This window comes from Mauremys reevesii, linkage group 4, assembly GCF_016161935.1.
Source record: "Mauremys reevesii isolate NIE-2019 linkage group 4, ASM1616193v1, whole genome shotgun sequence".
Taxonomy (NCBI): domain Eukaryota; kingdom Metazoa; phylum Chordata; order Testudines; family Geoemydidae; genus Mauremys; species Mauremys reevesii.
Window position 1 is genome coordinate 130,484,372 of NC_052626.1, and position 22,081 is coordinate 130,506,452.

At 48.9% G+C, this 22,081-nt stretch overlaps 1 protein-coding gene across 6 annotated transcripts in view; it reads left to right on the forward strand.

The window, feature by feature from the left end:
- The first annotated feature begins 441 nt into the window (after positions 1-441).
- The window catches only part of FOXP4 (forkhead box P4), a 140,724-nt gene continuing 119,084 nt past the window's right edge, over positions 442-22,081 (forward strand). For all 6 annotated transcript variants that reach the window (XR_005597669.1, XM_039535187.1, XM_039535189.1 and 3 more), the window contains exon 1: positions 442-865. The gene's annotated coding sequence lies outside the window, so the exon portion shown is untranslated. The remainder of the gene's footprint in view (positions 866-22,081) is intronic.

The window sequence follows — 22,081 nt, forward strand, 5'->3', positions numbered from 1 at the left end:
TGCCTATTTTGGTGATAATCTCTGGGAGACAGGAACTGCGTGTTCCCATGCAGGTTTGTGCAGGGCTTAGCACAGCATGGCGCAGATATCCGTCTAGGTGCAACCTCAAGAGAAATAATTATTATTAATAAAACAATAATAATAATGGTCCAGCCAGGGAGAGAAATGAAACCACCATGTAGCCTGACCCCTTCAAATTTATTCTAACGCTGTCCCTATTCGGCATGATCCAACCCGCCAGATCCCTCACACATAAAAAGAAGAGATCAGTTTCCTTTCCTTTAATTTCAAAAGCCCCCCCATCACCTCTTCATCCCCATGTGGCACCTTCCTCTTCCCTCCTCCAGGAGCTGTGGGGTTGGAAATGAGCTGCACCTGCTTTAGATGGATTATGGTAGAAGTGGAAGTAACTCTCTCTCTCTCTCTCTCTCTCTCTTCCAGCCCTCCCCTCCCAGATCTCAAGTCACATCTCCAGTGCAGACACAGCCCCACTGATTAGCGCCCGCTCTCCCCATGTGAATGGGACAGAGAGAGAGGAGGGCGCACCCTGACCCCCCCACCCTACCCTGAGCAGAGGAGGAAGAGGAGCAGGGGTGGGGGGAGGAAAGTAGAGGGAGACCCCCCAGAATCACTCAGCAAAGGGGGAGCAGGCAGCAAGCCGGGGCAGTGCGCTCATGCATGACCGGGTCTAGTGGTTCTCCCCGAGACGGCGAACTTTGGGGACCCTCCGCCCCGGAACTGGAGAAGTTTCTCAGCCTCCCACCCCCCTCGGCGGAGATCTGGCCCAGGAGAAGCAGCCGCTACCCATGCCCCAAGCGGGGGGTTGAAGTTGAGCCTTGATTCCAGACGCTGTCGAGCCAAACAGGTTGGTGGGTTTGTGTGTGGCGGCGGTTGTTGTTGTGTTTAATTTGTGTGTCGCTTTACGTTGATTGAACTTTCCATGTGGGTGAGTTTCAGTCTCCAGGTCCCCCCGGGCACACTTGCAAAGAAAGCCTGTTTACACCGCGCCTCGGATTCCCTCCCCCTTTTCAATATTTTCAGCCACTAACCCCAGAAAGTTGCTAAACAGGCTGAACAGCTGTTTTCTTTCTTTCCTCCTTTCTTCTTTGCAGAGGCCGGGTTGTTGTAGTTTTTTTTTAAACAGGTGGGGGGGGGGGTGGAGAGAGCTGCTCGCTTGGTGTGTGCCCCAGTTCCCTTTTTGTAAAGGGGGGGGGGATTGCAAACACTTACAAATATATATATATATATATATATATATATATATATATATATATATATTTCCCCTCGCTTTGTTGTTTCGAATTGTGCAACCTGCTCGTCTGAACTGTCTCTGGACTAGCAAACCTCAGGAATCGCCTTGCGTTCAGTTTGGCTTCGCCACCCGCAGGACTTTTAGGGGTCTGTTCTCAGTTTCCCTGTGGGGAGGGGGAAAGAAGAGGGTCGAGGTTAAGGGATTTGTAGTCTGGTTCCCAGCCCCCCTCCGCCGGCAGCCCTATCGATCGCTCGGAGTGTTTGGTCCCAGGGATCGCTAAGTTGCATCAAAGAGCTTTCAGACAAAGAGAAGGCTCCGGGAGAAGCAACTTTTCAGCGGAGACTTTGCATGGAAGTGGCGTGAAATGCCAGGGATTTGGGGAACAGAGGATTTTGGGGGGGGGGCGGATGAATTGTTTATACTGGGGGAGAAGGGAATGAAATCCGGAGGTGGGGGAACTGGGAAAGCCAGTGCATGCCGGGTGTGTGTGTGGAGATACAGTATTGATTTGCCTTATTTTGTGTGTGTTTATTTCTTTTGGGTGCCTGAAGGGGGGTTAAAAGAGACTGCTCCTGTGTGGCATGGGCTTTGGGGGGCTGTGAATCTCACCATTTGCTCTGATTGACAGGATGGGCAGATCCAAAGTTATTCACATTTATGGGGCTCTTAGAAGAAAGTGTGTGTGGGGGGCACATAATGTGGGGACAGCTGTATTTCTGCCCACCTCTCTCTCAACCTCACAAAGCAACTTTCCCTGGGAGGCCTGTGGAGATGAACAGGAAACTTCCAACAAGAAAACCTGCTCTCTGGCAGTGTCTTTCCTGTTGGATTCTAGACTCCAAGAAAACTTTTGCTGACAATATTTTTTTTTCTTTCTCTTCAGTCCCAGAACCTGCTTTGCTCTGTTATTTTTAATGCTTGCCAAGGGAGTGGGGGAACCTCTTTAGCAATTAAGACATTGCTTTCACTTTCCTTAATTAATTAATGCTTTTTTAAAAAATGTAACCTTGAGAAATAGGTGTTTAAATTAGCCATCTTTCTGCTAGGGGAAGTAATGCAGAATAACCTCAATAGCTATTGTAGTTCAGTATCCTTTGCGGGGACATGTTGCATTTGGTCTTCCTTTGTTGGTACCTGTCTCTTTATTTCCCCCATAGGCCGTTTTATTTTAATGTTGTCTGTTGCTGAGTGTTTAAAAAATAATTTCAGCATAAAACCTGCTGATCTGGGCGGTGTGATGTGCCAACAAAGTAAACTCGCCCCCTGTTTAGAAATATCGAATCAAATCAAAACAAAACAAGTTTTAAAATCTCTGCAAATTCCCTGAAGAAGCAAACTGGTGAGCCCCAACAAACCTTAAACAACCCGCAGAGAAATTGTTCCATCTGTGAATACCCTGATTGGTGTGAGATTAAAATTAAAGTATTTAAAATATTTATTTATCTAATAAATAGAGAACAGGCAAAAATAAGACTAAAAACAAAATATGATATTGATTATTAAAACGTACAGGGCAAGGATTCTAACTCCGCCAGCTCTAGAGTGAAATTCCACATTGTGATTTGCTTGTGCACATCTTTCCCCTAATGGCACAGTTTGTGAGCCTTTCTGCATTTCTTTGTTTTAAAAGTGTGATGAGGGCTTTTGGGGCGGGGAGGAATCCCTAAAACTTTCATACAATGCATGGTAGTTTGTATGAGGGTTGATCAGGTTCACTGTCTGGCAGAACCGCTGTAAACCATCGCTAATAACAATCATTTGGAAAGAGTTTATTATTAAGTAGTATTCTTCAGGGAGTTCAGAAATCCCAGGCAGAACTTATTTTAAAACTGATGGCTAGTTGGTGAGGGATGTGAGGACAATTCTGATCAGTTGCTTTCATCGGATCCCCAACGGAGCGAATAGCTTCATTTGAAGCAAATTCCCAGTGCAAACCTTGGCAAAATTAATGATTTTTGCTTCCTTCAAAATTGTCTTCCCCGTCTCCAACTTCTGTCTGCCCTCTGTATCTCCTCCCCTGCCTTCCCCCACCCCCCCCAAAAAAAGTTTAGTAAGTGGTTTGTTAGCAGCAGATTACTCTGAATATTTCTTTGGGGGATAGGAAACTGTTTTGAGTTGGCAAGCACATTTCTAAGGTGTGTATGGAGGAGAACAAGTGGAGTGTAATTTCAGTTAACCTTTCCGTTTGGGAATGGCTTTAAAAAAAAAAGAAAAGAAAAATGTATCATTCTTTTTTCTCCCCTTCTCCCTCCTTTTTTAATTCAAATAAAAATGTTAATGGGGAGAACAGGAATAATTCATGAGTATCTAAAAACTAAACTTAGTTTGCATTGTTACTCAGAGCGATGTTAAAAAAAATCACATGTATTTAGAGAAAACACACTGTGATTTCTCTATTCCTAATATAGTGCTAAGGAATTAGAAAGGAATTTCAGCACAGATTCCTATCCAGGATCTGTTGCCGGCTTGAAGTAACTGATCAGCCCACATGAGTTTTGCTTTGGAGACTAAAATGTACATACATTTGTCATTTACCACAGTCAGAACCAACTTAGCGTCAGATTAAGACCTCACTTTACAATGCTTTTGGAAAGGCTGTGGGGTATACAATAAAAATGTTATTAGTTTCTCTATTAAAAGGTTGTGTTTTTAACCTAAAGGAGAAGTAGGATTTTTCTAGCGAGTGAAAATTCTTCCTGTGAGTTTAAAAATTTACACAAGAAGTGTGTTATGCTGGAGAACAGGCAGTTTGGTGTCAAATCAATACACGTCTTAGACAGGCAGTGTGAGCCTGGCAGTTGTGTATTTGTGAGTGTGTTTCATGCCATACTGATATTGTTGGCTAAACATAAGTAAATCTCAGATTTTAATGACATCAAACTCACCTTTTGATTTATTTTGAGGAAAGTCTGTTTCTAAAATCAGGCTTGCTTATGCAGATGCAAAAATTATTTGTCAAATGTAGCCCCCTTTTTTCCCCCTAAATCAAAACCTTTGAGAGTTCAGGATGAAATACAGTGAACGTAAGGACGAAAATTTTATGTGCTGACTGAGTCGGGGAGCATTTGTCAGTTCTGCGAAGCAGTCAGATGGTTCTGATTCCAGGCTTTATTCTTTACTCCTTATGGAGCGGGGCTTGAAAGAGAAGACTTTCTAAGTCCCCACATTCCCTGTATTTTGAAGTGTTTGGGCTAATATTCTTGAGTTGCTATTTTTTTATTATTAAAAAATTCATTTTCCCCTTCTATCTTTGCTTCTGTGTTGAATGTGGGATTCTAAAGTGGAGAAGAGGAAACCCTCTGGTTAAAACCTGATACAGATAATTTGTTTTATGCTTTGAACCGATGAGGATACTAAAAGCAAAACCACTTCTATCATATGGGCCTCATTTCAGAAGAGAAAGTTTGACTAGTCTTGGCTGGGGGAAAAATAATCTGATCATCATGGAATATCAAAAATGCACTCAAACTCCATCCAACCTGTCTACTCTGTTAAGTGTCCAGATGGGGGGTGATGGGATGCATCTCTGTGCTTTCCAAGATTCTGCTGCTGGTGTTGAGTGAAAATGTTCCGTTTACAGCGAGGTGCACCCAGTGGTGTGATCTCTCCCGGCCCGGTTGCGTGTGCACTTGTAAAGGAAGCTAGCAATTCCTTCTGCTGGTCCCCAAGCCGATGGCTTCAGCAAAAGCAATAAAAAGGAGTATGCACAATACATCTACTATTCGGAATGTCGTGGCTCAGTGAATCTAAGCAGAGAAGTTGTTTGTTGCGTCTGGGGAGGGGAAAAGAAAGTGAGATGCTAAGGAAAAATGTTTGGTCCGAGTAGATTATTTTTTTATTATTATTATTATTATTATATTATTCCTGAGTGGATTTACCTGGAGCAGAGGATTTTAAAATAAAATCTATTCAACTTCTTGATTTCCATGGGGAATTAAAATGAACAATTAAAAAAAAAAAAATCCTGCAACGCAACACCAGAGGAATCTGGTGAATTTCTAATTCAGATTCTCCCTTCTGAAAGAAAGGGCCGAGTTTATTTAAAAATGGACGTGATCTATAAAATCAAGTGACACTAAAATATCCACTTCAGGCGCTTTCTTGCTCTCTTTTCTAATAACCAAGCTGGAATCCAAGTGCACTCGGTTGTGAAGTTCTTTTCCAGAGAACCCTAAGAGCTTTCCTTTTCTCATGGTGGAGAGGGGATGCTTTGAATCTGATAAGGTTTGTGTCTCGCTAGGGGGCTGGCTTTGAGTCTTTTTTTGGGGGGGGGGTTGTTTTTTGTTTGCTGGGCGGATGGAGGGGGAGCAAGCGGAAAATCAGAGGGGGGAAGAGGTACAGCAAAGATTTTCCCTTTGTAGCAACAAGGTGCGGGGTGGGGGGGGGGGGCGCGTGAGCGCTGTGGAGCAGGAGGGACAGTTCTCCCTCCTATAGCGAGGAGGGATAATGCATGTCTGGAGCTTCCCCCCTTCTTCTGCATTCATTTTTTTTTCCAGTCTTGTTTTCCGACAGGGAGCAAAATTTCATAGCCTGGGTCCCGTGTGTTTAGGAAAAGTCTCTTATTTATTTTCAGCTCAAACAGTGACCATTCCCCCCAGCCCTACCCTCTGCTATCTGTATTTCCATGGAGTTAAAACATGTTTCTGTCATTCTCTCCTTGCCCCACAGCTCCTATTTCTAGCTGGCAGGTGTGTTGGAGAGGGTGGGTAGCTAATGAATATGCCCTTTGCGGGAGGGTTAGGGGAGGGCTTCATGCCAGCCTAGGTTTCTTGCCCTGTGTTAACAAGGCGTCTTACTGCCATGTATGTACCTGGTGCTGGTGCTTCAGGGAATTGGAGTCGGATAGGAGAATCAACCTCCGCCTCTGCTTGCGCTTTGGCCTTCAGTTCAGAAGGGACTCTTATCTAGGGTGACCAGATGTCCCGATTTTATAGGGACAGTCCTGATTTTTGGGTCTTTTTCTTATATAGGCTCCTATTACCCCCCCCCCCCCCCGCCCCCTGTCACACGATTTTTCACACTTGCTGTCTGGTCACCCTACTCTGATCTGTTCCCTTTGGGTGACCCTGTATTTTAGTCCTTCCCCCCTCACTAATTTGCTACACCCCAAGTGCCCTTAAGCCATGTTAACCGTCCGTCTCTATCACCTGCCACTTCTTAAAGCGATGACTTGGAAATTCCACTCCTGTTCTTTTTTATTTTTAATCTCACTCCGTTTGGCACCGTGGCATTGTTAAACAGAACAGGACGCCACCTTTCCCTCACACCCCGGGAAAACTGGCCACGTGGGAGGTTAAATACACATCTCCAGAGCTGTGTGTTCAAAGGGAAGAGGAGTTCAGTGGTACCTGGAGGAGGGGTGTGGGACTCTGTAGATACACTCAGAGCAGGGAAATGCATACAGCCCTGCAGAAGAGAGAGAACAGTGGTGTAGGTGACTTAAAAAACACGCAAGGGTGAACTGTGTGCTTGCAAAGTCCTCTTAAAAATATTTGAGATGACAGCAGCCTTGCAAAATTCATTGTCATTTTCGGTGACTTTCTCCTATATCTGTTCTTTCTTTTTTTTCTTTTACCCTCCACCCTACATCAGGTTATTTCGTTCACTCTTTAGAACAAGCTTACCAACCGGGGTGCTGGTTCTTTTGGTGCACCATAAGTAACCCTCTTTGCTCACTGGAGATGGAACTTTTATTTTATAGAAGTGGGGAGAAAAGGTTTGGGGAAGGGCTTGTTTTTCGGGTTGGGAAAAATCCTATGTCTGTATCTTTTTCTTAGAGTGAAATTTACCCTCCGGAAGAGGAAAGGAGATAGGGGAATGCAAAGAGTTGTTTTAAAAAAAATAAATACAAACAACTTTTTAGAATCAACTGAAAAGAAGACGTGATGATGTAAAATGCAGGGGGGACGGCGGTGAGTCTGGTTTTGTTAAATCTCCTTTCCCCTTCTGAACGAAGCCACTTCAGAGGATCGAGCTCCTGGTGCTACTGACCCAGCATAACTTCATAGGGTGCAGCATCTTTTAATAATCCACACTTCTTCCTCCCTGCCCCCACCCCAATGCTCTAATGAGTCAGACAGCAACAGGGGGGAGGGAGATGATACAAGTGGTGGAGGAAAAGGTAACTTCATCTGAGATCTGGAATGAGATGGAATATAGGGCACAATTCATCTCCCCTTACCCCCTTCCCCAATTTTGTTTTGTAAAGTTCTTGCTTCCCTGGTTGAAGAGAGATCCTATCTAGGGATAGGATGGCAGTTGTTGAAGGATTGCACTAAAAGTATTGCATTGGGACAGAGGTACCGCGTGGTTGTGCTCATATGTAGATAGCGAAACTGTCGAGCCCCATGTTCATTAGGCGGCATGCACAGTGGGTCTGACTTCTTCAAATTGTGCCTAAAATCTGCTTTTGCCAGGCTGTGAGTTTATCCGCTCTCTTAACGGAAACTGGTATCCGTGTTTACTCTCGGCTGCAAGTGCCTCCCATGTTTCATGCCCTGGCAAGTTGGCAGACTGCGATCCTTTCTCTCCGCTCTCCAACGGAAACCCTTCTGGTAGGTTGCAGTTGTTGGGTCCAGAGGAGCAGCAGCAATTTTTTTTTAATTGATTTTCAAGGATGGGGTTTGCAAAGTGGATGGAAAATTTTGGTGCTCTGCCAGTTTGTGCTGAAGCTGAGAGCTCTGGTTCCAGTTGTATGGATCCTGTGTGTGTTTGTCATAGTGAAGAGTGGAATAATGCAAGTTTTTTCTTCTAATAAGAGGACTTTGAAAAACATAGGCAGCTGTGAAAACATGTGAGGGCCTTTTTTTGTTAAAGGTAGTTGGGGAAAAATGCCATTGAGGGGCCTGTTTTGGAGGTAACGTGAAAGCTGTTTATTCTGCCTCCCTGGCAAACCTCACTCACGTGACCTCAGCTGGGTAGAGGGTTGGCATTCTCTGGTGCTTAAATTGCTGGACTGTGAGTTGGGACTTGGGTTCTGCCCCTCACTCTGCCTAAACTGATGCGAGAGTTTTGGCAAGTCCTTTCAGCTTGCTTTGCCAGGCAGTATAGTAGGGATAAGGCTGTTGACCCGTTTGGTTGAAAGGAACGCTGGAGCTCCAAAGGTGAGGGGAAATTCCATATTCTCTCCTTTTTTATGTGAGTACAAGAATGAGGGGCTGATGTGCATTATGTAGGGGAAGTACATTAGTGGACCAGATTCTGTTCTCGCGCTATTGAAATCAGCTGTGTTACTCTAGACTTACACTGGAGTAATTTAGAGTGAGATTTAGCCCTGGCTCCCTGGTTTTCAGTAATGACTATGAGCAGGCTGGATTTACACAGTAAATGCAAGTGTATATGGATGTTATGTAGGAGGCACGGGGAATGGATTCCGTGTGTGAGGCAGAGAGGTTTGGATGGGTAAGGTGGCCATGTATATAGTACACAGAATGAAGGGTGTACTGGGTTTCAGGCACTGGTTCAGGACCTGTTTGCATGTGTTACGGCTCACTCGTGCCCTGGGGAACAAAGCAACTTAAGCACACGTGAGGAAATTCCATCCCCACGTTCTCTGCGTGTGTTTTTGTTCAGGCCCCGGCACCTCCGTTCAAACAGGCAGAGGGAGAGGCCAGGTTCTTAAAAACTGTTACGAAGCAGCGTCCGCGGCATGGATCACCAAGGCACGGGCAGTTTGGGACGAGATGATCTGCTCCCTTATTGCAGAGAGTGTTGAAATAACGAATTTCAACACCACTCAGGTCGCTTGCAGACTAACTAGATTTATCTAGTGGGATTTAATTGCACTGAGGTTAATCAATACAGAAAGCTCCAGCACTGCACACACCCAACCCACCATCCAGGGCACCAACCCTGATTGAATGCATTCCCCTTTCTCCTGCCCACCCTTCCAACCCCATGCCCCTGTCCAACTCCAAAACTGGTGGGAAGTCATGCAGGGCTAGAATTCTCTAAGTGCCCTCCCCGATCGGAACGCTGTATTGGCTCCCCGTGCTGGCTGGTTGGTGGGGGGGTTGTGACTTAATGCTGCAGAACCTTCTAGGAATATAAAAGGATATGCGGCCTTGTGACGAAGGCACTGGAGTGGGACTATGCATATGAACCATGGGGTGCTACCATAATGCACAGGTGATGCTCAGTCAGAGTTGCAGTCAGCTGGAGTGAGTTCAGAACCCCACAAGAATCTAGGCCAAACTTGTACAAGCGTGTTTGGAGCTGAGCAAAGAGTGTATTCAAATTCTGTCTGTCTAGGCATTTTATCTCGTGGCCCTCATTTAGTTTTTCTGCCTGCGAGTCGTCGGCAAGCGCAGGATGACTTTGGCTCAGACATACTCATTATTCAGAATCCATTTTCCCAGTGAATTTCCGCAAACCATTCTTAGCCTGTGGCTTGTGTGCAAGTATGTTGAAATTCAAGCTCTGTCGGTGGGTTTCAATTGGACGTGGAGAGTCACGTGGTATTGTCTCTGCTCCCTGATTGGATTAGAGCTGCTTGTGGGGTCGAGTTTCTGGCACGAACTCTCCTGGTTTTTTTTTTTTTTTTTTTTTTACAAGTTGGTCATTGGCTCTCGGCAAACGTTCCTCGGGTTCCATGAACGTTCCTGCTCGGGGAATGCAGCAGTGTTGGCGGAAAGGGATGCCCAGCTCTGAAACAGATGGTTTCGTGGCTAGACCGTGTCTTTGGAGAGGTGGACATGCTGACTTTGGGGGACCTAAAAGTGGTGGCAACAAGCGGCCATCAGCTGTGTAAATTCGACTGGCTCCTGCTGGGGAGTTTTTCCAGGGCCAGTGAAAGCAGCACATCTCCCCAGTGACATGACCTCTTTCCATCTCCTAGTGGTGGAATGGCAATGTCTGGTTGGACAGTTCTTGACAATCCCACTCCTACGCCCTCCTAGTCTATGAACCTGCCCCTGCTGAGGCAGGCCGAGTGGAATGCAGCACTGCCGCTACCCACTGGCAAAAGGTCCTGGGGCCTTTTCCTCGCAGGGGTGTCAGGCCTTAGCATGGCCTTTCTCCCACCCACCTGAGTGCCCTGTGCAGGGTGGTTTTTGTTCCGGGGCTTTGAAAGAGTTAACGTAGGCATCGGCCTGCAGCAGAGGCCCACCAGGCCTCCCCAGCGGGTGGGCTGACTTGTGGCGAGAAATACCAGGCAGAACAGTTTCTTGTCAAGTGTCAGTGGAGCCTTCGCCTCCTCCGGACCCGGCTCCTGGGGATGGGAGCAGAGGGAAGGGAGACGGGCTGGAGGAGCGCATGGGGGGTGGCGGCGGTGCATGAAAGGAGACCCAAGGATGCTGAGGGGCAGGAGAGGAGCGTGGAGTTTTTAAGAATCCACAGCAAACATGCTGGGAAGATCCCAAGCGTTGGTCCCGGCCCTGCCCAGTCCAACAGTGGCCTTTGGCCAGGCTCCTGTTTCATCGGGGGCCCCGTCTCCCTCCTGGTGTCTTGGTTTCAAAGCTAGGGCCTGCGACGCCTGCTTGCTGGGATAAGGCCCCCTTCCCCTCCAGTTATCTCACATAATCCTGTCTCCACCATAAAACTCCAGCAGCCGTCCAGACCAAGTCCAGGGAGAGACGCCTGTCTCGGGCTTCTTCTACGTCAACAGAAGGAAGGGGAAGGCATTTCTCTCCCTAGATTCCTGAACCACCTTCTTCTTCTTTTTTTTTTTTTTTGTTTATTTTTTTTATTCCTAACTGAGCGTCGAAGCTAGCAGGAGCCAGATGGTGGCTTAACACCCCCCCCCCCCACCAGCAACAAATAATTTATTGTTGGCGCTCCCACTTTTCAAGGCAGCAGCATTGGCAGTCATGGGATCCAACAGGTTGCTCATTTGAGGACAGTGCCCTGGCTTCCTTTCTTCTCCCCCTCACCCCTGCTCTTTGCTGGGGGAGATTCACTGGGCAGGGAGGTGGAGGAGGGCATGATGCGGAGATCTCTGCCCACCAGTCACTTCTTTTTATTATTTGGAAGAATAAAGCCTCCCAGATGATCCCCCTCTAAGTGGCAAGAAGGTGGTGGGGGAGGGAGGAAGTCCCTGAAACATAGTAATCCATAAAATGAAAGCAAATTAGTCCAGTTGAAAAAAAAAAAAAAAAAAAAAGCTCAAACTTTTGTGGCTAATGAGGCAGGAAATGTGGATTTTTAAAACACACTGTGCCAAACGCCACCATAATAAACACTTATCTTGGTGAAATGGGCTCAGGTTGGGGGAAAGCCACAGGCTTTTAAAATTAAGATGCACTCCTTGCCTTTTGTAAACTTGATTTCCAGCATTTTCTCACTTTTTTCCTTCTCCTCGCTTCTCGCCTTCCCGCGGTCTCTGACAGAAAATAGCTTTCACTTCGGAATGGAGAAACTTTTATTTATTTATTTATTTACTTCCGCAAGCAAAAAATCTCTAGTTTTTTTTTTTAATGGGCCCATGGTGGTATCTCTTCTCCCTCCCACCCCCAACAATTTGGACCCAGCTCCATTTATAAGCAAAGAAAAATTGATGTGAGATTTTGCTTCTCGATGGAGCCCAGATGTTCGCCATTAATAAATTAAAACCTCCAATATAAACGACTTCTGGTTTAAAAAACAAAAGGCGCATTTGTTTCCTATCATGCTAGTAACTCTGGTTTTTGAGGGTTGGGTTCAGTGTTGAGGGGGGGTGAGTCGAGGGAGGGGAAGACAGTATTCATCAGTAACTTCTTGGTGTTTGTTTGAGGAGCATTCTGTATTTCCTGTTGCTCTGACTTCATTTCAGCATCTTTTCAGAAACACTGTGCCTCTCTAGAGCTCCCCCTCTACCCCGGTTGTCTTGGTTTATAGTCCTTCAGATTCTCTCCCCGCCCCGGCTTTAAAAATTAGTGGATTGATTGTGGTTGTGTTTTTGGAAGCTTCTTGTTTAAGCGAGGAGACGGCTCAAGCGGACATGCCTGGCACTCTGATTCAGAACACATGAGACTATGGGGACAGGGTCTTTTGAAAACCTTAAGGTAAATAGAAATAGGTGTGAAATGCCCCGGCGGTACTTAGATACTGTGGGCCAAATTCCCTGCTGGTGTAAATTGGGGCTGCTCCATCGATGTCAGTAGAGCTGTGCCCACTTACTCCAGTAGAGTCGTAAACAAAAGGAAGTATTTTTTCACACAATGCGCAGTCAACCTGTGGAACTCCTTGCCAGAGGATGTTGTGAAGGCCAAGACTATAACAGGGTTCAAAAAAGAATTAGGCAAGTTCACGGAGGATAGGTCCATCAATGGTTATTAGCCAGGATGGGCAGGGATGGTGTCCCTAGCCTCTGTTTGCCAGAAGCTGGGAGTGGGCGACACGGGGTGGATCACTTGATGATTACCTGTTCTGTTCATTCCCTCTGGGGCACCTGGCACTGGCCACTGTCGGAAGACAGAATACTGGGCTAGATGGACCTTTGATGTGACCTGTCTAGCCATTCCTATGTAGAGAATTTGGCCCATTAATGATGAACATGTTGGAACTGCCTAAGAGATACTGTACTGAGTTCCAGCAGAAAACTCGCTACACTGCCAGGTGGCTTTTTAAATATCAAACCCAAATATTTATCAACTGCCAGGATGCCCAAATACACTTTACCAAGTCAAAATGCTGATGTGGGGGTGTGGCAGTGTGGGGGGAGCTGGGATCCCAACCTGCAGAGCATTTTAGCATTGTTTCGATCTCTGTGACCTTACCCCAGGTTCAGCATGTCAGATGGCTCCGGCTAGGACATCTGAGCTGCCCTTACTGAATAGGGCACCGGGGGAAGCGCTATGGGTTTGTAATGGGGAGGGAGCCAGTGAATTCCACTTGGAGACCCCCTGTTGGGTTTGATAGATGATCTGCAGGGTCTTCGTCACTTGAAACTGACCCCTTCCGCTGCCGAGTGTGTGGCTCTGTTGTCGGAAAGGTAGAGCGTCGCCGCGTGGCCGCGGGATGAGACTTGAGGGGTTCAGCTCCTTGGATGTAGAAACAGAGCTCCGACATCGCGTCGTCCCGTCCCCCCCAACATCCCCGTCCGCATGGAACGTGTGTCTCATCAGTAAGGGGACAGGTCGTTCAGCCCTCTCCTTCCGGACAAGGGTTGAGTGGGGGAAGGAGTCAGGGATGGGGGGACGTCTTGCTACGTTAAGCATTCCCCTGCCTTTGGTCTCTTGACAGCATTGCCTGTGACTAATACCAAAGAAAGAAGAGGTGATGTCCTCTTCCCCCCGCCCCGTCTCCCGGCAGCAAGGGAAGCATGGTCTCCTGTCCATCCCTGGAGGGTCCAGCCAGGCAGAAAGGGCTTGTCAGCACCCTTGTACTCCGGAAGGGGAAACATGCTGCTTTGGAAGAGCTCCTAATCCAAGACTTCTGTTAGCCTTCTGTAGCGAGCCACGGCGGAGGAGGCGAATAGATCCAGGATTAAGGGATTCCCAGTGGGCTGCGATTACACTGACTTGGGAGAGACTCAGACCAGAACCCCAGATCTAAATTAGACCCCCACCCCCAACATCCTTTCTTCAAGGGAGAGTTCAGGTCCAGGTCCAGCTCCAGACCTCTTCCTGGACCTTACCGTGGGCCCAAACTTCGGAGAGATTTGGGTCTGAACTTTGTCCTGGCCCCATCTCTCTCCGCTGCAGGGGCAACGGGGGAGACTGACTGAACCCTGCGGTGACCGGACCTGCCTCCCTTTAACTGGACAGACAAGCTGGTCTAGGGCAGGTGTATCTGTAGCTGTGGTATCCAAGTATCGAGAACATTCAAGAGCCTTTCTCCATGCTGCCTGCTGGGGCAGGAATAGATCATAGAGGATCATTCCTCCTCCTCGCTCAGCATCATTCTGCTTTGGGACACGGACAGTTTCCCCTATAATGGGGGTTTCCTCTAGCATGGGGGGGAGGGGGAGGAGCGTGTCCTGCTTTAAGGGCCTGATCTACAACCCACCGAAGTCAATAGGCGCCTTTTCCTCAAGGTCGGGGATTTGGATGAGGTCTCTGATGAAACTCTGTTTCGAGTAAGAATGGACCCTTGGATCTTAAGTTTGACAGCCCCGAAATTAGGGTATGTCTGATCAGCCCCTCCCCAGCTCAAACCCCACATCATGCCCGTGCGGCTCTCATAGAGGGAGCGGAACCTTCGTTGCTTCATTTGAAGGGGGATGAGGCTAAAGCAGCTTCGTTGTCAGTGCCGATTCCCCCCCGCCCCCCAGTTACAGAGCTGACAGAAAAAGATGCTCTTGAAAGGCTGCTCTGTTTAGAAAGGCAGTAAGAGAAAGTTTAAGTGAAGTGTGTGTATGGGGCGGGGAGTAGGGGGGAGTCGTTCAGGGATTGAAGCCAGTTTTGGTGAAACCCTGAAGGTTAGCATGATCTAGTCAATTACCTGCTGTGTGATGGGCGTGGCAGCCTCCCACCCCAAAGCTGGTGGCAGAGACTGTTGGTGCTGCTCAGTTTTTGGCCTCGCAGGCCCATACCCCCTTTTTGAGCGGAATGGGGTGCTGTGGCTCCTGACTGTAACGGCTTCCAGCGGCCTCTGGGGGCTGTCTCATGGAATACGGGGGTACTGAGTGAACGACAGAACCTGTGCCTAGAGAAGGGAGAGTCTCCGCTTAATTCTTTACTATAACGGCCAGATCAGGCTCTGTGAGCAGGACCCATGTCTTGCACTCCCCAATAATTTAAATCTGCAAAGTGACTTGCCAAAGTGTGCCCTCCCCACCTGCCCCCCGGAAGGGATTGTAAGTGCAAAGAGAGCAACAACTTTTATTCGGGGGAGGGACAAGGATTCCTTTGAAGCGATGGCAACTGCATTTGCCTGGGCGTAAGGTGGACAGAGGTGGCTGCAGCTGGAGGGCAAAGGTGGCAGGTGTGTGTGTGTGGGGGGGGGGGGGCTGCGTGTGTATCCGTCTAAATTGTTGCTAGGGTAGAAATTCCCTGGCTTTCTCTGTGAACAGCTTTGGTGTTGTCTGTCTTGTTTTGTGATGATGTGAAGTTGGGGGAGGGAGGGCTGTGCATCTGTCTGTCCTTCCCTCCCTCCGGCATCGTGGCCTTTGTACTTCACGCCCTCCAGCACAGCAGCCTCTGTGATCTGATCTGGATCATTTTCCTAGGGATGCTTGTCCTCCCCCCGCCACACACCCTGATCGTGGGGATGGTCTGTCCTCTTCTCTCTGCTCTCTCATATCAAAGTTCCCCATCCTGGTCTGGTCAGCCTGGGAAGCAGTGAGAGGAGAGGGACTTTACCCTGGAGTTTTCCTCCCTGGAGCCCTTAAAGGCATTGAGCACCCTCCAACTTGTGTGCTCCAGGCTTTCCTGCATCTAAAGCAATCGCCAAAGAACATCAGTTGAGTCCTGATGCAGCAAAGCTTGTGCTTAAGTGGCCATAAGCCTGCACAGCTTCCAAACCTCTGGGGTGGAACCACCGACCCTGGTAGCTGATTGCCCTCCTTGAGTCCGTGTGCAGAGATGGGAATTGACTTGCCTGGGGCAAGAGAGAGCCAGCGAGGAGACTGGTCCAAGGACAGGCTCATGGACAGGATGCTGTGCTGATGATGTGGTGAACAACACTAGCCCGTGTTCTGCAAGATTCTCTCTCCTGTTCTTGTTTGTGGCACGGTCCCTTGCTCAGGTTAATCCTGCGGCTTTTACATGCCCGTAGACTGGGATTTTGACAAGGACCAGGTGCCAAAGTCCTGATGGGCTCCTTTGGGAGATCCCAGACGGCTTGTGGGTAAAGCCTGTGCTGGGTCCGGTGCCCGGGCAATCTCAGCCCATCTGTGAGCTCTGGGTGTGGGCAAGGAATCTGAGCTAGCAATGCTGATGAGCTATCTGATTATTTCAGTGCCAGCAGGTGGGCTGGGCTGCCTGATGGAATCAGAAGACCCAGTCCCTACTCTGAAGAGCTGGGATGGGATGCATGCTTTCTGAGCAGAGTAATGCCTGGCAGGGCCGCCTGGGGGGGGGGGGGGGCAGGCAAGTGGGGCAATTTTCCCCAGGTCCTGGGCCCTGCAGGCCCTGGCTGAGAAGCCCTTCCCTGGCCTTCGGCAGCACTTTAGCGGCGGGTCCTTCACTTGCTCCGGGTCTCCTGCGGTGAGTCCTTCAGTGCTGCCGAAGACACGGAGCAAGTGAAGGACCCGCCTAAGACTCGGAGCGCCGCCCGGTGAGTACAAGCGCCGCAGCGGGTGGCGCCTTTTTTTTTTTTATGTCCGCTCCCCCCAGCTTTGCCTCAGGCCCCCTGAATCCTTTGGGCGGCCCTGATGCCTGGCAGCCCCGATCAGAATAAGGCCCCGTTGTGTTCTGTGCCATAGAAGTACGTAGCAGACAGTCCCTGTCTTGAAGAGTTTAGCCGTGGCAAGCGAAGGGAACGCGTGCGAGGGAGGGGATGGGGCGAGGGGGACAAGGGTAACAGCTGCACTGTAACATGATTGCTTAGTGAGGGCCCCCATCGTACCCCTTGATGCTTCGCTTGTGTGTTTCGCTTGCTGCTGGTAATTCTTCTCCACTGGTATGGGGAAGGAAGTGACTCTTGAGGAGGATGCATGGGGTGGGGAGGTGCTGGCGTGGTGGACCTGGGTTGGGGGCATCCCAGGGAAGAGATGTGTTGCATAAGGCCTAGTGATGGCGATGGGAGTGACAGGCAAGCAGGACACAGAGACTGGTGCTTTTGAGGTACAGAGGTACCTGCATTAGACACAGAGACCTCCGCTTTCATGCTAACCTCTTTGATTATTCCTTTCCCCTCCCCCCATCTGTTTTGTCTGCCTGCTGTGTCCTGACCCTACCAGTTCTCTGGGTCAAGGGACTGTAGTCTTGATTTGCCTGTACCGTGCCTAGCACCATGGGGCCCTGAGCCTTGATTGGGGTTTGTAACACAAACGCTGACTAATCCTCATCTTGGGGAGGAAAGGGTGGAACGGATGTTCTGCGTAAACCCAAATGCCCTTTTCTGCCCGTGGCACCCTGTGTGCCGGGAATTGGTGGGCAGTGATGGCAGGTGGAGGCACGATGCAGAGTGTTGCGGCTTGCGAGCCATGCATCATAAATTAATATTTTAGAGAAGGAGCCTTTTTTCCCCCTAAAAGGAGAGCGATTTCCCCCCCCCCCCCCAGGTGCGCTCTGAAATGAGGATGCATCTGTAACGCCACACTGCTGTGGTTCTATCAGTGACGCCACATTAATGGTAATAACCCCTTGGAGTTATACAGTGCATTCCATACTGAAACATTTTACAAACTACATGGAATAGAGGGATGGCTTCACCTGCTGCTGAAATGCAGCCATGTCTGGGGTGGAATGCTGGTAGCTACCTCCCTCTCCCCATTTGTTTAATGTTTGTGCTCTGTTAAATTCAGTGTGTTGGGAAGCCTCTCTTCCTTGGGAGGCAGGCTGGTCCAATGGTTAGGGTGCTCCAGGTTCAAATCCCTGCTCTGCCACAGGCTGACTGTCACTTAGTCACTACGTGCCTCAGTTTCCCATCTATAAAATGGGAATAATATTTCCCCTCATTCACAGGGGTGTTGTGAAGATAATTCCCATTAAAGATTGTGAGGTGCTTAGATCCTAATAGGGGTCTCATAAGTACCCTAGACCTCCAGTGCTGTGGTGTTAGACTGTAAACTGAGAAGGCGTAAATGGCCTTTATGTCTTTGACTTCTCTAAATGGCTGAACTTTGTAGTGAGAGTCTGAAGGAGGGGATACATCTTCACCAACTCCGCATCCTGTACCTGGCAGTTGAAGTAGGTTGCCCTGCCCGTGCTCTGTGGATGGAGACGTCTGTGTGCTCCGGGACTGCTGGGCCCCCTTCTGTCTCGCTGGTGCGTGCACACCATGGACGTGGGCAGGATCAGTTGCGTGGCAGGCGGTACAGAGCACATGGTAGAGCAAATGGCTTGCGGGGAGAGGGTTGTTAAAGACACTCAGCCAAATTCAGTCGTGGCATCCGGAAGCCCAACTCCACATAGGTCAACAGGCCCTAAATCGGACACTTGTGTCTGCCTTGGCTCCATGTTGGCCTGTCTGTTCTCAAGGCGGCGGGGCTCTAATATCGGCAATGCACTGGTCCCAGCTCCTTGCTCTGATGGAGCGAGGGTAGGGGGGACACCCGGCAGTGTTAACCCCTTGGCTGCGGCTTGTCTGGAGACGGGATTTGGCAGGGCCGGGGTTTCAGGAAAGGGCTGGGAATGTTGTTTGCTCCTAAGTGAGAAGTGTAGGTGTGGCCGGGAGACACTGAAACTTCCGATCTGGTGTGTGTGTTCTGCCATTCGCCAGCCTCGGCTCCCAGGTGATCTACACAGCTGCCTCCCACCACTGCTAGTAGCCGGGAATGGAGCCTGTGAACCCTCAGCCGCAATCGCTTCGCTTCTCACCGAGCTGCTAACAAAGCTAGTGCCTCTGGTACCAATGACTGGTAGCAACAAGTGCTCATTCCTCCCCTCTACCCCACAAAGTCCTGCTAAAACAATGAAGAGCTCTCCCTTTCCCCCCCAGCCCCATCTAGTAGATAGCCACATCATCCAAGTCCCGGGACTAGCTCTCTGCCTCCTAGCTAAGACATCACCCCTTTTCTGAGCTCCTCCTAATTTTGGACTCCCATTTCCTTCTCCCATACTGCAGCCTTTAGACCTTGAAGGGAGTGAACCTGTCCCCTGTGTTCCCCCTTTCGCCCCCTGGGTAATTACCTCTGAGAGGTCTTTGTAGCGCTCCTTGTTGGTTATCAAACAGGTGACCGGGCAAGTGGGGAGGACAACATAGTAAATTTACAAAGCACCGTGCATCCCAAAGTTCCTTGCTACCTTCACAGATACCTACTCATAAACTGCTTCCCCCAGCTAATGAAATGCAGCCACCTCTGCGGTAGAGTGCGGCAGCTGTTTTGACAATGCATAACAGCCACTTCTACAACAGGGCAGGAGCAGAGAGAATAGAGGGATCCAGCTGAAACTCGAGAGGGAATTTCAGGGAGACAGAATGCAGGTAAAGAGAGACTCCAACCTGGATACCGGAGGCCTAAATCTCACTTGTATGTAGCCTTATCTTTTTAGTTGGTGATCGTTGTGCACAGCTGTCCCCATCTGGCCGTGTGCTTGGCTGGATGGTATAATATTTGAAAGTCACAAAGCTTAGGGTAAGTTCTAGTCTTCCCTATGCTAAATGTGGGACCTTGCAGATGTTTTAAAAGAACCCGTCTGGCAGAAAAGGCTCTTAATGCTACAGCAGGTTTGTTTGGACTTTTTAAGCTTGTTTGGTAGCTGCCAGCTTTTTCAGTGAGGGCTAGAGATGGACACATGCCACCTCCTTAGTGTTAAAGCTAGAAGGGTGAGGCACAGATGCTGCTGATAGAGCTGGGCAAATAATGAATGTTGTGGACCATTGGCAATTTTGAAAAGTGTGGGGGGAGGAAGGTGAGGGGGTAATTGCTTCAGGTTGGATGGAAAAGGGGAAAAAAAATTGAGTCAAAAAGTTTATTTTTTTCCTCCTGAGTCCAACCAAGCACTTTGTTTCTGTTTTTACCAAGTTTTTTTTTTTAAATGTTGCTGAATTTTTAAAATAAGCCGAGAGGAAGTTTGGATACAAAGTGGTTTCAAACCAAAAAAAATGGAAACGTTTTGTTTTTGCAAGATGTTAAAACATTTTGATTCCTTTGGAATTGTTTGGCAGGTGTTTCCAGAACAATTCAGTGAAATCGACATGAATCGGTGCGCTCTTGTGGTATTGCCAAATCGGCGTTTCATGCCCAAAAGTTGTGGCTGAAAAATTTCTCTCCGCTCTCAATGGAGTCATATTGCATTGCCTGCAAAGTTCAGCGCAAGTGGTACTTATTAATATAGATAACGAGGGCTGGGTGGCATTGGCAGTCTTGTTTTGGGTGACTTCGCATCTGTAACATCTGTCTCCTGACATTTTAGGAGATGGGGGCAAGGGGCCCTCCCTTCTGAAGCCTTGATGCAAAAAACGACTTTTGACCAAAACCCCCCTCAATTAGAAGTGGTGAAAATGTTATGCCTTTCTTTTTTTCCTCAAATAGCATCCTTTTGGAATTAAAAGGGGGCCCTTGCTTCATGGAAATGATCAGGAGTTTGGGTTGCAAGCCAGAAAAATGTTTCTGGGGTGTTCTTTGTTTTTGATATATCAAGGCCACATCCAACAGATTCTGGAAAAAACCTCCAGAGTTGGAGCTTGTCCTTTTATTTCATAGGTGCATAGATTTTATTATTATTTATTATTATTTTTAAAAGCCAGAAAGGGCCTTTTTAGTTACCAGCTAGTGTCATCTGCTTAACACAGATCATATCTATAATCTCACTGAGTGATTTCTGCATTGAGCCCATAACTTCTAACTGAGCTAGAGCATAGTTTAGGAAACCATCAGCCCTGTATCTAGCATGCACTGGGTCGGACGGGGCCATATACTTCAGCTTGTGTTCTTGATGGTGTGCAGAAGCCCAATTTCCCGCACCTTTCACAAGGCTGTAAGTTTTTTTTTCTGTGCTTTGTGTTCTTAGATGTTCAATGCCGATGGCCTAGTGTGCCTGAATTGCGTAGCTTTATGGCGTCTCTCCTCCTGGGGAGCACTCCAAGCCTGTCCCCACTCTCCCTTTCCCTGCTCTTGGTGTGGGGTCTGTACTCCTTGGGCCAGATTTGCCAAGGTATCTAGCGCTGATCACCAAGCAGACTCTTTACAGCTGCATTTCTCCCAAGAGCTCCTCACCCAACGTACTGGGCTCTCCTGAAACTCTGCCACCAAGTGACTAATCTCTTGCCCTTTAAGCCTCTTGCTCCATCTCTCCCCTATCCCTTTGCCTCCCTTCTTCTGCTCCACTCAGATTCTCCTCTGTTCTTTCCCTCCGTTGGTTACTGTCCCTCGCCTTGCCTTGATTCCATCCCTGACTTTTAGGGCCTCCACCTAGGATCTGAGTCCCCTGGGATTGGGAGCTTTGCTGGTGCCCTCTCTTCTCCCAAGAGCACACCCTTCTTGGGAGCCTTCCTCCGCTCAGGTCTCGGCTCGGCCTAAGTGTTCCCAGCACGGTGGGAGGCGCAGCGCTAGTCCGAAGCCCTGCAGGAGCAGACTTGGCAGCGTGGCTGAGAGCAGCTCCACTGCGCCACCAGGCAGAGTGCGTATTATTGAAGGATCGACCCAGGCGAGTGCAGCCCTTAACTGCCTAGCACGGCGATATGTAGCCTTCCTCAGCTCCCTGCTTAGATGCCTTAAAGTGTCTGCAGGTAGCCCCGTGGGTAATAAAGGCACCAATTACACGCAGTCTGATGAGGATGGGAGTTGCTCTTCGCTGTTGGCATGTGCTTGAGGGGAGGGGATGTTTCCCTTCTCCGCTGTCTCTGGCCTCCCATCCCTAGCGGCGTCCCCTGAAGTCACAGATGGTTCATGGCGGATCCCACCAGGACACTAAGCTGAAGCAGAGCCCCCTGTCCTAGTGACGTGCGGTGCCGTTACCCGTAAGATGCAAAGCGACCCAGAGAAGCTGCTAGGTAACCCCTGCTGTGGTGTGCCTGGGAGGAGTGGTGCTGCAATGGTTGGGTCATTGAGTGGCGTCACAAGGCACAGGGGAGAGTGAAGCTGGGTGGGCCGGTGTGGGGCAACGCTGCCACCTGCGATTTTCTCTGCTGATACTCCAGGCAGGTTCTCTTTCTTGGCAGCACGAGGTTCATTCAGAATGACTCCACATGCTGGTCCAACAGCTGCTGTCCTGAACGGGAGGGATGGGTGGTCCCTCCCAGCAGAGGACTCCTGCAGATAGTGAGCCTGTGTGTAGGCGTGAGCTCCCCAGCTCTAAAATTGGGGTAGATATCTTGCAAACGGTGACATTTAGATCCGTCATCAAGTGGATCAACCTCTTT